Genomic DNA, 16328 nt, shown 5'->3' on the forward strand with positions numbered 1-16328 from the left:
TTGCATAGTCTCTGGTGATAGAGACAGCAACATATTCTAATTCTTTACTTGCTAAGCAGGTGTAAAAATCAATTTCAGTGCAGAGAGATGGAACTACTGTTGCAGAAGGATACTAGATGCTAACAGTTGCTCTGTTACTGGAGTCTTAGTGATAAGGAGGTGGCTAGGCCACAAGATCTCACAATTGGGAGTAAGATCAGTTCTAGATACTTGTAGCGGACACTCAAGCATAATTAGAAAAGAGGGGCTTTTCATGCAGTAGGCCCTATAAATATGTGTTCTAGAAAACAAATCAATGCATCAGATGTTGAACATAAAAAAAAAAAAGCTTAAAGCAACAAGGAAATTGTTGTGAGGGTAGAATTAGAGACACTATAAACAAAGAATGTCATCAAGCAGAGCTGACTGAAAGATGACCATTTTTTTTGTAGGATTTTTTTTTTCAAACCTGTCTGCAATTTTGTTTGGTATTTTACCCTCTTCCCTTACCCTTTTCCAGTGAGGAAATGGAAAAAAGGGGTGACAACACTTTTTTTTTTAAAAAAGGGGGAGAATTGTATATTTTTTTATTTGAAAACCTGAACAATTTCAAACTACCTGTATACAGTTTTTTCCATGACAAATTTCATTTAGGAAAAAAAAAAAAGTTAGAAAAAATGGTCTTCAATAGAAAATGATCAATTGGCGTTACCCCTTTGAAAAGTGCTTGGAGAAGGCTTTTTGTGAGCCCACCCCCTTTTGTAATAAATACTTTTTAAATCTAGAGGAAGGAGGAGAGCAGCAGGAGGAAGCTATATGCTGTAATCTCTGTTTCTGTCAGAGAAAAGAGCTGATCAGGGGATATAGCTGTAGCTTTCCAGAAAGTGTTAGTTGTTTCTGAGCAGATTCAGTTGCAGCTTAAAGCTGGTGAGGAAGCCAAAAATAAGGACAAAGAAATGGCTGTTGGGTTGGACATATGAGGCAGTGCTTCCTAATGAGACGGGAAGAAGAAATCATCAGTAGGAGATGTCCATTAAAGGGGAATATGGGAAATGGTAGCACCACCATGACACATTGGTGAGGAGAGAAAGGGAAAGAGAATTGGGCAATTTGAGAGGAAAGATAATGAGTCAGCCATTAGAGGATCTAGTGCTCTTTTAAGTTTTAAGTGCAGGCTTTTAAGTTTGTTGAGAAGACAGAAGCATTTGAACATGGGCTGAGAGAAAGTTCAGTTTTCATTCTAGTTCTGTTTAGACAGTTGAGGTGTTCAGGGGATATACTAAATTGTAGGACACAGTAGACTAGAAATTATCTCAGACAATGTGGGTGGGTACGAATTGCAATAGATATAGTTATAAGATCTGAATCAGAACTAAAAGTCTAAGTTTTATTCTGTGAATGGTGATGTAGAAGTAGAGGAGGTAGTTTGACTATGCAAAATACCTTTATTTTTAAAGTTAATTAAGAGGATTTAAGTTTTTTAAAATGCTAGTTTCCTGATATATATGAAATTTACACTTTGGAGCCCTGAACAATAGAATTGTATTCCTGCTTTGAAAGTGACTGAGGTGGTCAGAAAGCTTAAGGTTCAGGGTCTAAATACAATAACCCTGGATTTGACTCAGTATAATGTTTTCAGATTTTTTTTTTTGCAAAAAGTCTAAGTCTGAAAAGTGGGAAAGATAATAACCCATGGCCATGTTGGAGAAGTATCTAGTTTTATACATACCATGGAAGATGCCTTGCCTGCCAAATGCTGTGTCTACCGATGCTTGTACTTCCAACTTACTATTATTTCGGTTAGCATCTTAATGCTAAATCATGTGGCTGCTTTACCGTTTCTTCTGTAGAGCTTCTAAGGATGAAGTAATAACTCTTGTAGCAGATATTTCAATGCTCCGTGAAGACTGCAGACTCTCTAGACTAGAGTTCCCAACCCACCTTGCAAGAGATAATTTAAACATGTTTTCTCATTTGGATATAGGAATGAAAGTAATAATGATGAAGTCTTCCTAAGGTCTTTACCTCTACCTACTTGTAACTTGTACCGTGCTTGATCTTTCACACAACAAAGATTGTGACAAAACAATGGTAAAAACTATTGCTTGGTTTTGATTAAACAGATTATTTCAGGAAGGAATTCTATTGTTGCCCTTTGCACTTTGTAAAAGTGCAATATTGCTTCCTTATAGAATGTGCCTCTACACTCAGCAGTCCCCTTATGGACATGAAACATTCTACGCCTATGCTCAAAAGGAACTGATGTCAGATGTTAGTTACAGTTTAAACTCCTTGATGCACATTACTGACTGAGCAAGGGTTTGATGAGATTTACTACTTAAAAAGGAAAAAAAAACCCAAACACTCCTATTAAGATGATGAGATGCCATTATATTAAAGTTCTATCAAAGCCCAGGACACAATTTCAGGCTGCTGTCTCAAAAATTAATACCTTAAATGGGCAATATGACCAATCATCTGCAATATTGTACATGTTAGAAGGGTTCTGCATGTTAGAAGGCAGAGAGGCTGCTGAGGGGGTTGAAAGGGGTAAAACAAGAGCTAACCAAAATACTTCATGCAGAAAGCTTTCCTGCTGCAAAGTACAGTTTTGTCAAAACCTAAACTTTTCTTGGGAGAATGTCAATTCTGATTTAAAAGTTTTAAATGAAAATGTAAATTCAAAATGTAAAGTTTAATTCATTGATTCAAGTTGTCATTTCAGTTTGCTGTTTTTTAAAAAGACATTAAGTTAAAATGAAATTTATCAATTGACATTTTGATTTAAAATTTGTTTTTGCTTTCTTGAAACTGAAAAAAAATAAATGGATTTTAAACAAAAGTTTTAGTTTCATGCCCGTTTGAAGCTTCCTGTGAGAACTGAACTATGAAAACAATTTAGAATGAAGGGTTTTTTTCATCCAGACTTTCTTTCAAGGAAAAAACCCACCTCTTTCTGACTAGCTCTAGCTAGAAATGAAATTATGTAGAAGCAATTTTAAGCTGAAGAGAATCAATAAATGGAGATGTGATTTCACATTCCAGTAGACCTTCCATGGAAGATTGTTGGAAGCCCTGTCACATGTGTCAAGTGAACACAGGACTGGACAAACAAAGGAAAAGATATTCTAGGGAACAATCCTGTATAGACAGTGGATAGAAAAAAGATGATAGGGTGCTTCCATCTCTAATACATAGAATACTAAGAAGGTAATGTTGCTGTGTACCATAAAAAGGTTTTCCTGAGGAAAATCTAGCACATCTGAAATGGCAGAGAGAGCCAAGTAGTCCCGTGTCTGAACATTCATTTCTAAAACATACCTGTAGTCTAGAGTCTCTAGACTACAGGTAGAAGATAATAATGAACCTTTCCTGGTCATGATTTTTTCCCCTTTCAATAGCCATTGTGATAGTCTCAAGACGGAAAGATTTAGATCCAAAATAGGATCCTGGAATCCAGCAGGACCTAAGGTGACTGGTAGAAGTGTAGGATGGAAAGTAAGATGGGAGTATTTGGCTCCAAGAAGAAAGATAACGGATGCTCTTTCTTTCTATTTTGAGTTGTGTGTAACACAATCCATGAATGGGTTGTCTGTGGGGAATGCCTCTCAAATTTTTTGATGGGTAGGTTTTCTAATTTCTACTAAACTATACCTACTAGTACTGTCAGATATAGCCTACATCTGCACTTGCAAGCGTACATGACATGCATTGTTGAGCCATAACCCCACTATTGCCACATTTGAACTCCTGAAGCACGTGCCTGAAGGAAAGACACACGGTGAGAAAGCTAGCACACCTGTGGCATGGTCCCATACCTGTACTACAGTGCTGTGTGGGCAGGGATAGGTACCAGGTCCTAAGTTTCAATACTCTTGCAGGCCCATTCCCATAATGCATTAAAGTCATTCCTGCCTGACACTTAACCAGTATAGATCCTTTGGTCCCCTGTTGCCAATGGACGTTGTGAACTGTGCTGACCACTTCAGACAGTTTTCCACTACACTCCGGTTAGCATAGGTTACGATGAATCACGTCCCCAGAGCAGCTGACTGGTCCGCTGAGCATACTCAGGTTTTCATCAATGTGCAGTCAAGAGCACACTATCCTCCATGACTTTGCCCGGCGCAGTGGGAACGTTCACCTGTATGGGAGATTTCAGGGAGGCCGGAACAGATGGGCACCTCCTTCTCAACCCTGCTAACCTCATTGTATGACAGGATGCTAATGGGGCTGGGGCAAAGAGGCTGTTGGGACCCTGGAGGAAGTACCAGGAGACCCGGAGAAAGTGGAGCATGTGATTTCTGCACTCTATCCATCAGAGTTGGTTCAGCAACATCGCCCACCCCAAAAGAGTCTGAGGACCCCAAGCCATGGCAAGAACCAGAATCCAAGGCAGGTAAGTTTTACAATGGACCCCACCCCACCATCTCTGCCAAAAGCCCCTCCTGCTCCAGTGCTATCTGCCCTATGAACCACTGTTATGCATATAGCAGCAGCGCTAATGAAGATTATTAGTAAACTGTCAGTGTGCCCCTGCATCTGTGCATTTCTTGGCCAACTCCCTAAGGATAGGACAGTTGTAGAAAAATTACAGTTGTCAAAAGATTCCTTCTCCCTCCCACCCCACCTTCTTTTCTGTTCCCTTATGAACGGGAGCTGCATGGAAGAGGAGGGTTAGGTGTGGGTACATGTCTGGAAAGGGGGAACCCTTTGGTTTTCCAAGGAACAGCACAGCAGTCTTTTCTCCCCATTACCACAGGAAATGTTTTATACTGTTTCCAGATCCTGGTGTCTGGCCTCTCCCCATTCCAAAGCCAGGAAAAGCAGGGGTGGGTGAGATTCTGGTCTGGTGACTGCGCAAAGACAATGCTGTGTCCATTAGCAGTGGTGCAGACAGCGGCTTGCAGAGTTCATGTTCAGGAAACAAAATGGAGTTGTGGTGTGACTTTCTTTTCTTGTCCCTTTCACCACCAGTCACTGAACACGTGGGCCAGATTTTCTGACAATGCAGGGAAAGGATGGGGGTGTGTGGGCATTCTCAGGAGTTCGCTCTTCCTCTTCCATGGGAACTTGGTCTGCTAACTTAGAATACAGTCAGTCAATTTCCTCTAAAATTGCCTCCCAGTTCCTGTAAGCATATTTCAGCAACATTTTGGTATAGAAGAAATTCAGGTTCTATGGCAATACAATCCTCCTTGGTCCACCTTCGAAAGTGACCAAACCTCCCCACTCAAAAATACATAGAGGGGTGACAATTAGCAGAAACATCTCTCTGACATAGATCGCCAGTTGTCCTCAACAGGATGGGAAAGCCAGCTCTTGTTTTTTTCCTATTCTAGCACCTTGAAAACATCTATAATCTCCAAATGATGGCCAGGCTTTAACAAAGAAATTGATAACTGGTAACGTAGCATCTGGAAGGAACTTAATCCCTCCCTAACTGTCCCTTAATATAAAGCAAGCATTAAAATAGTTAGAAAGCATTATTTCAGGCATCTTACCATTATTAGTCTCTGCTCCTTCCTGTGGGGCTGCCCACATTGTCTGAGAATGAAGGAGAATGTACCAGTCGCAGTCCTGAAATGCTGAAAATATCAGTATTATGGGCTTTGGAAGCTACGTTTGGGGGAATTTCTTAAAAATATATATATATATATATATATATATATATATATATATATATATATATATATAAATAAAATGGTACGCTTGTGTTTGAGTTGGCAGCACTTTCCTCTGCCAAGTGGAAAGCCATTCCACCAGAAGGGCAGGAGCAGCAACCCAGAGACAGCACAGGCAGATGGAGGAGGACCCTGGAGAACATACTTATTGGCACAGACAGAAAGAACCAAGAGCAGTTTGAGTTCCTCAGAACTTGATCCACCCTTGGTCTCAGGCAGGAGGAGGCACTGATGAACCACTTCCTGGAGCAGGATGAATGCCACAAGGAACGGGATCATGCTCTGCTGCAGTCACTCATTCAACTAGTGGCGAACGCATTTGGGCCTGCTAGCATGGCCACAGCTCCTCTCTGGGAAGGGGGGACCGCTCCCTGCTCCCAGTAATGTTCCCCCAACTGCCACCCTGTGTGCTGTTGAGGCAGAGGATTCAACCCCCAGCCTGCTGCACTCCTGGCCTAACACCTCCCTTGCCTGCCCGCACCTGAAACCACTTCAAGGGCTTCCCCCCAGGAGGAAACCGAGTCCCAGGCACTGCCTGAAGCCCAGCATGTTTCCAGCTCCCAAACGCTGCACAGCAGACATCCCAGTTTGTTTTCCAGGACATTTTTCCCACATCTGTTCACCCCTTCTCTGGGTGGGGGAAAAGGGCAAAGGAGACAGGTTCATAGACAATAATGTGGGTAGGTTATTCAGGGAGTGTGACCAATTGTGTTTTCATCTGTGTTTCCTTTTTGAAAAAAAAATTACTGTTGTGTTCCATGTATCACTTTCAGTAACTCTTACTTTCCATTTCCTTGTGGGTACACTCTCCCCCCCCCCCCCCCCCCCCCAAGTATGAGGAACAGGCTATTTTCTGCAAGTGTAGGGTAGGTCCCCAAGTTTCATTGCAGATGAATTGTGTTTCTGCTGTGTTGCCATTACACTACAAATAATCCTCTGACCCTCCCACAACTATTCCCACACCACAGTCTGAAATGTCCTAATGGTCAAGAAAGCAGCAGAGGGGTAATGACAGCTAGGTGTGGCTCTGAAGTATATGCTCCTCTCACCAGCAGCAGAATGGAAAACACAAGAGAAGTGTACATAGAATATATTACCAAAGCCATAAAAAAAAGCTATGTACAGTCTGTTAAAGGACACAAGATTAAATTCACAGAGAAGGCATCAAACAATGAACAGTGTTTAATAGCCCCTCTCCTCCCCACCACGAAATCTTAACTGCTGTGAATCTTGGGTGTAATCATGCTAAGTAACCCATATGTGCTGTAATCATTGCTATCGGAAGAGTGTAAGAAAAAGTTGCAAAGCCCCTTCCAAACTGTTACACATCTGTTTGTTTTTCTATGGTCAGTCACAACTGAGTGCTCCTGATAAGGCATTGTAGCCTCTTTTTAAAACTGACGTGATAGTTCTGTGTTAAACTGTAGTGTTCCTAGCTAGTGAGCTCTGCTCCTGTGGTGCAACAGTTCTCAGATCCATAGGGTGAACGTTATCCTTTATGATTCTCTTGGGAGACTCTTAGGAGCACACAAAGAACAAATATAGTGAGTAAAAAAAAATCTTCTTTATAAGTTACACTCACATACCCATCTACACAACCTATGAGAGCCCAAGCAATAGCCAATGCCGTATTTACACTTACATACCCAAAGATATTATAGAGTCTGGTGGATCTCTCAAAAGGTGACCATCTTTAGTGGGGTGGTTCCTGCTGGGGTCTTCCCAGGGAGGTATTCCCTCGAGGTCTTCCCACCCTCTCCATACCAGGGGAACCACTTATCTTGTTGTTCTGACCATGCCTAACTTCATATGCACATGCATGAGGGTTCCAACCCTCCTTTTCCTTATCTGTACTTCCACACCCCATAAATTTTGGGGTGCTCTGCTTTTCATAGGCTGTTGTCTTAGTTCCCCTTTTCCTTTGTTAGCATCTTAGTAACATTTACATCAAACTGTTTTCAGAGTAACCAGCAGTTAGAACAGAACTTTGTGATGTTACAATCAGGTATCTTGAGGTCTGGATAGACAGTGACATTTTCTGTAACATCATCTACTGGCATATCCTTTACAGTAATCTTGTGGTTTTATTGGCATAAGGTCAGTCTTGGGTCACCCATGTCAAGTCTTCTTAGACTAAGGCCCAGAGTGGTTAAGCCGAAATCTTACAGGCTTCAGCCTGTAGGTCTTGCATTACAGCCATGCTTTACTTATATACCTAATATACACACAACTCCTAAAAATACTTGTCAGTCTTTCACTTCTATCTATACCTACAACTTAAATCTGTGGAGTATACATTGATTGCATATGACATAACATAGAAACCGATCATATCAATAGATGTCACAATGATAAATGACTGATAAAATGAACTGTAATATTGATGGCAATTGAACTGCCTCAAAACCATCCACTTCTGCCCCAGTATGGGTCTCTGAAAACAAAGTGGTTTGGCACTGGAGGGTTGGTGCAAGCTCCTTGCACAGCTCCATGTAGGACTGCTTCCTCAACTGGAACTTTTGAAACCACTGGGAATCAGCTCAGATGTCCAAAACAACGTGATCCCACCCCACTGTGATGGTTTCTCCTGGGTAGGAGAAGCAGTCCACCCATGGGCAGTGACAGTATCTGTTCCATGGGACCACAGAGGATTCACTCATCCTGTTGGTCACCCATCTTCTGCATATAAAAAAGGTCTGGCCCAATTCCATCAAATAACTAGCAGATTGAGTACTGTGCTTCATGAACACTCCTTCCTCTCTCCCCCAAAAGTAGCAGGAGCAGAAACACGTCATCCAGAACTTGTTCTGTGTCTTTGGGCAGAAGGGAGAGGTGAATGGGAGCTGCCATCACCAGATATGTCAAGGAGGCAGACAGTTCCAGCAACATGCAGCAAGGGGTTTCCTAGAGTGTCTCCTGCAATGCACAGAATTCTGGGATAGCCCACCCCCGAAATAGTAGCACAAATGTCACATACCAATAAGGGGCAGCATGGCTGTGGAAACACTCCATATACCCATTCCCAGTGCAGCACATATGGCCACTCAGTGCAGGTATAGGATACAGACACTAGAATTTCACAAACAACTCCCCGGGGACACTCACACGTGTGGATGTAGCCATAGGTATATTAGAGCAAGAATGTTTGCATTGCAAAAGTACGGCAAAAATTATCTGCTGTCTTTAACTATTTCATATTTTCTCATCAAAATATTGATCTGAAGAATGTAAACAAGAAACTCCCCCCCCCCCCATTACTATGATGGTACCTTCTGAAGTAGAATGTTATTACTACCACATTACCATAGGAGTATCTCCTCAGATAGAACAGTGTGACTATCACAGCACTATTATCATTTGTACTATCAACTCTCCAAGTGTGCAAGTACCTCCTCTCACACATATCAGAGGAGATTAAAGAAGCTAATTATTTGGGGCCTAATCTTGCTCCTATTGAAGCCAATGGGAATTTTACTATTGATGTCAAAGGGCGTGGGACTGGGTTCTAGTCCTTTAAATGGTAACTCTAGACACATGAATAGGCTCAACAGGACTACTTGCATGTCTAAATGTTAGTAGGGAGGCGATGCAGTTTTGTACTGAATAGGTTGCGTTGCAAGTGAAATTTAGATATTTCTAGGGATATGCTTGAACCTATGTGCAAGTGTCTGATCTACATATGTTCTAAAGTTCCATATGGGTATGGACAATCAAATGAATAATAGGATTCATATATTGACTATGGCTACTCTTGGAAATTTCTTTAAAACCAAACTGAAGACTGCGTGTAATCCTTTGAAAGGATTATATGGCGGCATAAACTGAATGGGCCTTTATCTCCATCAGCTGAGCTATACTGTGCATGGCACACTATATCTCTTGCTATTGGATTTTTAGACTTTGTGGATTCGTTGAAATCTGTATTTTGGGGTTTGCAATAATGCCGTTGCTTAACCTTTGTGGTGGATTTGGCCTAGTCTCTCATGGAATGAGACATTCATAAGGATATTTTCTTGTGGAAATAGGTTCTCAGTTTTAAGACCCAGTATCAGTCTTCCTCCTCCTTTCATTATTCCCCCAACCTTCTTTTCCATTCAGAATATTTTCTGTAGTGTTGGGATTGTCCATGTCCGAAATTGTTTCTTCAGACCATTTTGGAAGATCTGGAAGAAGATCAGAAATGTTTGTTCTTTGGACACTGCAATCGAGTTTACAAACCCCATGCTGAGCATAAAGCGGGAAGGAGAACCTCTCCTAATTACCAGCAAGCAGCTTGATTACACCCTCATGTAGCTGTCAATCATGGAGACAGGCACCTACAGCTGCAACCAATAGAGAAACAAGGCCTGCTATAAAGGAGAGAGAGAGTACAGAGAAGAAAGGGGAACCAGAAAGGCCTTGGCCAATAAACGGGAGGCAGCCCTGCACCAGGCTGCCTTTAAGAAAGTAATCAATTTTATGGCTTATAGTCTGCTCTAGTCTCTTGAAGGGCTGCTAGCCTGAATTAGAGGTGAAGATCTAGGCATTGGCCTGATTAACGGCACACTAAGGAGGGTCAGCCAGGAGAAACTAGGGCCCCTCAAAAGAGACTGTGACAGACACCATCTCTCTAAGAGTGCTTCTCTGCAGTCACCTTGAAAATTTGGCTGTACTAATCAGTTGCTCCACACATGGACTTGCAGGTTCAGGCTACAGTCGAAGCTCTGGGACCCTCCCACCTTGCAGGGTCCTAGAGCCAGGGTGCTAGTGTGAGCCCAGAAGTCTACACAGCATTGAAACAGCCCCGCAGTCTGAGCCCCGTGAGCCCGAATCAGCTAGCATGGGCCAGCCGCAGGTTTTTCTTTGCTGTGTAGACATATCCTCTGATGCTTCTACTTTATCCAAGTGGCTTCCAGTTCAATAATCCCACCTCAGAAGGACTCACCATCTCTGTTGTGAGGACTACTGCCTTAGATATTTGTACTAAACACACATAGTAAAGTAAAGTAGTTTTTTTTTTCCAGTTTACAATATTTCATGTATTGCCCCATTGACAAACTTCCCTTGGTTAGCGAGTACTTATTTCCCCTTTAATTACATCCTCTAGAGCAGTGGTTCCCAAACTTGTTCTGCCGCTTGTGCAGGGAAAGCCCCTGGTGGGCTGGGCCGGTTTGTTTACCAGCCGCGTCCACAGGTTCGGCTGATCGCGGCTCCCAGTGGCTGCAGTTCGCTGCTCCAGGCCAATGGGGGCTGCTGGAAGTGGCGCAGGCCGAGGGACGTACTGGCCACCGCTTCCAGCAGCTGCCATTGGCCTAGAGCAGCGAACTGTGGCCACTGGGAGCTACGATCGACCGAACCTGCGGACGCGGCAGGTAAACAAAGCGGCCCGGCCCGCCAGGGGCTTTCCCTGCACAAGTTTGGGAACCACTGCTCTAGAGTGGCATTCACAGGTAGGTTATTTTCCTTCTTGTGAAGGATGTGGAATAATTTTTCAAGGCAGTTTTAAGTTCTTCTTTCCTTTTGTAATCCTAGTGTTTTAAAATTACTTCTTTAATCACCATCTCAAAGTAATCACTAGGCAACAACCTGTCCTGGGAGTGTGACTCAGGAGTCAGAAACCTCCCCCTCTTCTCTAGAAGAGGAATTACTTGATGGAGAGAAATCGTTTTTTGGTTTTATTTAAAACTCCAATTTTTATTAATATTTTTGTTTCATTCTCCAACCCCCCACCCCTTTTTAAAAGAAGGATCCAGGTTTGAAGAGGTACAATATTTCCTCGATGCTTTAAATTTCCCTTCTTGCTTTATGATTTTTGATTAACTCCTCAATGTTAATGATGATCACACTCTGCAGAATTCACTTCATTAAAAACCACCTTTAACAGACCTGATTAAATTCTCTTTATTTAGTTCTTGTTGAGTCCTTTGTGAAATGTGGAAATCCTGCAGGACTACAATTAACCATCCTAGCTTCTTTCCCCAGAGCAGCTAGACCCCACCTCCTTAAAACCTCCTGAAGAACATTAACATGTATGGTCTCTGTAGCTATGAAATGATGTTGCTTTTGATTTTGGAGTACTAAGCCTTTAAATTTCTGAGAATGCAGACAGCCGCCATTTTCGTTCATAGAACCTGTGCAAAAGAGACATACACAACACTCTCTCTTATTCAGACTTCACTTTTGTTCTTTCCTATTCTAGTTTTCATTAATCACAAACCAAAGAGTAGAAATTGAGAGTGACATTAAGTGTTTGCTCCTTGTGGCTGGAGCAAGGGAACTGTTAAGGCCTAAATGTGATCTGCAATGTGTGACAAGGCTGCAGCATGAGGAATGCAAAACTTTTTCATGCAGGAAATGCAAAATGCTGGGGAATTCCTTCCTTTAGACTAAAATAACACTTTCTATAGTTCAGTTTGATGACTCTTTACCCAATATCTATTGTTGAAAATTATTTATTCTTTGAAGAAATCACAGGTTTATGCGGAATTTAGATACTTTGGGGGGGAAAATGAATGACCTTCCTCCAACTTGAAGGAGAAACATAAGACTTAATCTGTAACCTGTTTCTGAAACTAAAGGGAAAGCATTCACTTAAAGTTCTCTATCGTCCTTGCTGAGAGTTCTCATTTGTCTCCTTGTCCATCTTAAGGGGGTGATTCTTACAAGTGGCTGGGTGTATTGAGGGACTTTTTTTTTTTGCTTTCCTTTGAAGCAATAGATACAGATCGCTGCAAAAGGCAGGATCACTGACTTGATGGACCCATTGTCTGGTTTACAGTTTGTCCAATGTTCATCCTGAATGGGTACAGTGTTTTCAGGGGAAACTTGCCAATGCTCCAGTAGTTAACTATATCAGAACTCTTTCATAAAAGCAGAGGGACCTAGTCAGTTATCTGACTCAGGCATTTTAAAGTGAGCATTTCAAGCATTTTCTAGGTATATGCATGGAAGAAGACTGTGTGAACAAAATAGGTGTGATTAGAAGAGCAATCTCCTTGCTTTTGGGGCAGAGATCTTTTTGTTTGTTTGTTCTGCATTTGTATATCATCTAGCACAATGAGGTCTTGGTCCAAGACTGGAGCCCCCAGATACTTCTGCAATACAAATAGTAGACCTGAAAGAGGATACCTCATGACAGGAAAATATTCTGCAAATCCAATGAGAGAAATGTCAGCTTCCAATCAGAAAAAAAGAGCACCTCCCTTCTGCTAATACAAGAAACAAGTTCCATAAAATGGTCATACTTATCCTTGTCACTGCTGTGGAAATTGTTTGAGAGGCCACCTCAAAGGGCAGGCCTAGTCATGACTAACACTTCTGAGTCATCCTCTCTTTCCTTCAGTGAAGGACCAATCCTGGCATGAATACTGGAGACATTTATCTAATCTCAGTGGTTCCCAAACTTGTTCCGCCGCTTGTGCAGGGAAAGCCCCTGGCGGACCATACCAGTTTGTTTACCTGCCACGTCCGCAGGTTTGGCCAATCTCGGATCCCAGTGGCCGTGGTTTGCTGCTCCAGGCCAATGGGAGCTGCTGGAAGCAGTGGTCAGTACGTCCCTCGGCCCGCGCTGCTTCCAGCAGCTCCCATTGGCCTGGAGCAGCGAACCGCGGTCACTGGGAGCCGCAATCAGCCTAACCTGCAGACGTGGCAGGTAAACAAACTGGCCCGGCCCAGCTTTCCCTGCACAAGCAGCGGAACAAGTTTGGGAACCACTGATTTTTTTCTATCTGTAATTAACATTTGTGAGGTAGTTTGACGTTCTCAGATCAAAGGTTTAGGATACATGTAGGTCTTAGAGTTTAGTCAGGCAAAATTTACACTGAAGTCCTAATTTAAAAAAAAAGGTGATCAAGGGTTTCAGGATTTGGTTCTATTTGCAAATTATTACTTTATGGTAAACATTATAGAACTCATTTGATACGTGGTCTAAATTTTAAAAGTGTTCTGTTCAGAGTTTATGGGATGGCCTGTTTTTTCCCCTTATTTATTTCGTATTCAAAAGAGGGAAATGGATCCATTTTGTATAATCATGTGAGACTGCATACAAAAAAGGGTCTGCTTGTGTGTGGGAATCAATTGCTTTAAATTTGGGAATGAATGATTCTTGGGAAAAATACAGTGGGCCAGATCTTCATCTAGTTAGTACAAATCAGCATAGCTGAACTGAAATCAGTGGGGTTATGCTGAGACTTGGTCCTATAAATACAATATGATGTGAATAAGATTTCTGTATGTTTATAGAGCTGTATGCTGATATACTGCTCTATATTTTGCTCCAAAAAGGAAAATCTGTTTTATCTCAGGAGATGTTACTTATATGTTGTATAAAGCAATATTTCTTATGACTATGGAGTACATGTTACCGAATTAGCTGGCTGAGAGATTTGTACCAGGTTAGTTTTTTGACTAAGCACAACTTTTGGTTGTTTTGAATGACTACCTGGCAACCGTTGGGTTAAAGATCCAATGTTATTCTTGTCTAACTCTGAGCACATAAAACGTAAAACATTGAAGACATCCCCACAACCCCAAATTTTGCAGTTCATTGATAACCCTGAGGCTGTGTGTGTGTGTGTGTGTGTGTGTGAGAATGTCAAAAGTAAATAACAGAACAACATGAACGAAGAAGGGTCAAGATATATAAAAAGTTCAGCAGACATATTACAAGAGTGACTCAGGAGGACGGCATATTAGTAAATTAGGCTTTCGCCAGATGTACAAACTGATCCCTTTTCAATTGGGTATCATCGAAAAGGTCAAGAAGTAATGAAGCATGGGGCGTACAGCTCCCCTATTGCCATGTGTTGCTACAGACTCTTCTCTCATAATGCACCAGCAGTTACAAGATACCAAACATAATAAACTAACATCCTGTGGGTGTCCTCGGTGTCGATTAATGGTCTAAAGAGCATTATGTAAGGAATGATAATCCATTGAACAGTGCGAGCATAAGGTGGTATTCTTAATATTTCATTCCCTAGTTTTATTGTATCTCAATACATTTGGTTTTTTCCTTATTTTATATTCACATAAGTGAGGGCTCTTTTGTGGTGCAGGTGAATGGTGTTAACTCTAGAATAAGAATTTTTGACAGCGCATAGACCAAACTCTCTTCTGATTGACACCACTATATCTAGAGTTAACTCAGTGGATTTTCAGCTAATTTGGAGTCAGTCCAAATATACACTGGTGTAAATGAGGGGAGAATTTGTCCTCATATCTTTCCAAGAAATAACTTCCTAGATTGGTAGAAATTTTGGAAGCAAGGTGACCCTGATAGAAATGCTGTGATTATCTTAGGTTGACTTTAACGTAAGAAGCCTTTTTGTATACACTATATATGAAGATCAGGAGAATGCTGTTGGTTTTATGTATGTGTTGGTAAACACCGTTTCATTAGCGTTATCAATAGAAGTAAGAGAAGAATTCCTGCTAAGTAACAGATTTCCTATAACAACCATCACCAAAATGGAGGAATTAAACATAACCTTAAAAAAACTGGTGAAAGAACATCTCAGATCACACATGATTTGTTTTTCTCCACACAATTGACACTAGAAGTCTATTGAATTTATTTCTGACCACCTGCAGTGACAGAACCTCAAATGTTGAAATATTTTTCAATGTTCTATCATCCCCACCATAGAGAAGCTTGCTGTATGTACCATCCAAATTCCTTGGGCCTTTTTGAGCCTAATATAGCTGCATGCAACTCATTGAATACAAAGGGCAGATTTTGGCCCTCTGTCTTCAGTTCCAAGTCTTTCCTACATTATTTCACTGTTCTTGTTTATCGAGCCTCTGACCTTTCTCTTACTCTGCAATCCCCATGTAATTGTTTACATTCTACAGCCTAATCATGTACCTCTATTCTGGGCTACAGAACTTAAATTCTCTCAATCTTCTCTCTCATGATCTCAGATAGTTATTTATCAAATCATTAAAGTTCCACATTCTTTCATTTTCGCTAATCTGCTGTGTAAAATGGAAATGAGCACAACAGCCTATGTTTGACCACAGCAATACAATGCAAGTTGATACTGTATCCTCCTAAACATTGCAGGATATGTATCCAAGGCTGGCCATTAGCCTGTTTTCAATGTCTTTGCATGCTAAGATATTAAATATTATCTATTACCACCCCTTCTGTCCCCAATTTTTTCTGTAGGACTGCTTTTTATACACTAGTTTCCATTTTAAAAAGCCGGGGCCAGTGGTTATTTCCACCTTCCTGGTTTGTATATGCAGTATCTCATTGAGATCAGTTCATCTTTCATGGAGATCACTGAAATCCCACACCTCTTTGTTGTAGTTCACTTTTCCATGCATGTTGTCAAACATTGCTGCAAGAAAATATCCCCTTTATATCAGTTCAGTCTCTTACTACCTTTGCCTCTGGACACCATGTCCTAATTTCTTATCATAGGATTTACTGTCAGTAATCTCCCCTCCAAATTCCTGAGCAGAACTTTGGAAATACCAAAGGAAAAACCTGTCCCCTGAGTATCCTGCCTCGCACTTGCACCGAGTCTGGTGTATGCCGAGACAAGACCTAGAGAATTTAGTCTGGATTGTTCGGACACCCACACAATACAGACATGATCAATAAAGTATCTCATTATTGAGCCTGGGTACTTTTGATTTAAAGAGGTTAGTGTAGCCTGAGACAATAGGAAACCTTGTCTG

The 16328-nt window shown here is 41.5% G+C and overlaps 1 long non-coding RNA gene across 2 annotated transcripts in view; it reads right to left on the minus strand.

Annotated features, from left to right (window-relative positions):
• Positions 1 to 650: 650 nt before the first annotated feature.
• Positions 651 to 16328, minus strand: part of LOC135975703 (uncharacterized) — a 41830-nt gene continuing 26152 nt past the window's right edge. For both annotated transcript variants that reach the window (XR_010592702.1, XR_010592699.1), the window contains 2 exons: positions 5484 to 5567; positions 651 to 5110 (listed from right to left, as the gene is read on the minus strand). This is a non-coding gene — a long non-coding RNA (uncharacterized LOC135975703). The remainder of the gene's footprint in view (positions 5111 to 5483; positions 5568 to 16328) is intronic.

This window comes from Chrysemys picta, chromosome 1 (assembly GCF_011386835.1).
Source record: "Chrysemys picta bellii isolate R12L10 chromosome 1, ASM1138683v2, whole genome shotgun sequence".
Taxonomy (NCBI): Eukaryota; Metazoa; Chordata; order Testudines; family Emydidae; genus Chrysemys; species Chrysemys picta.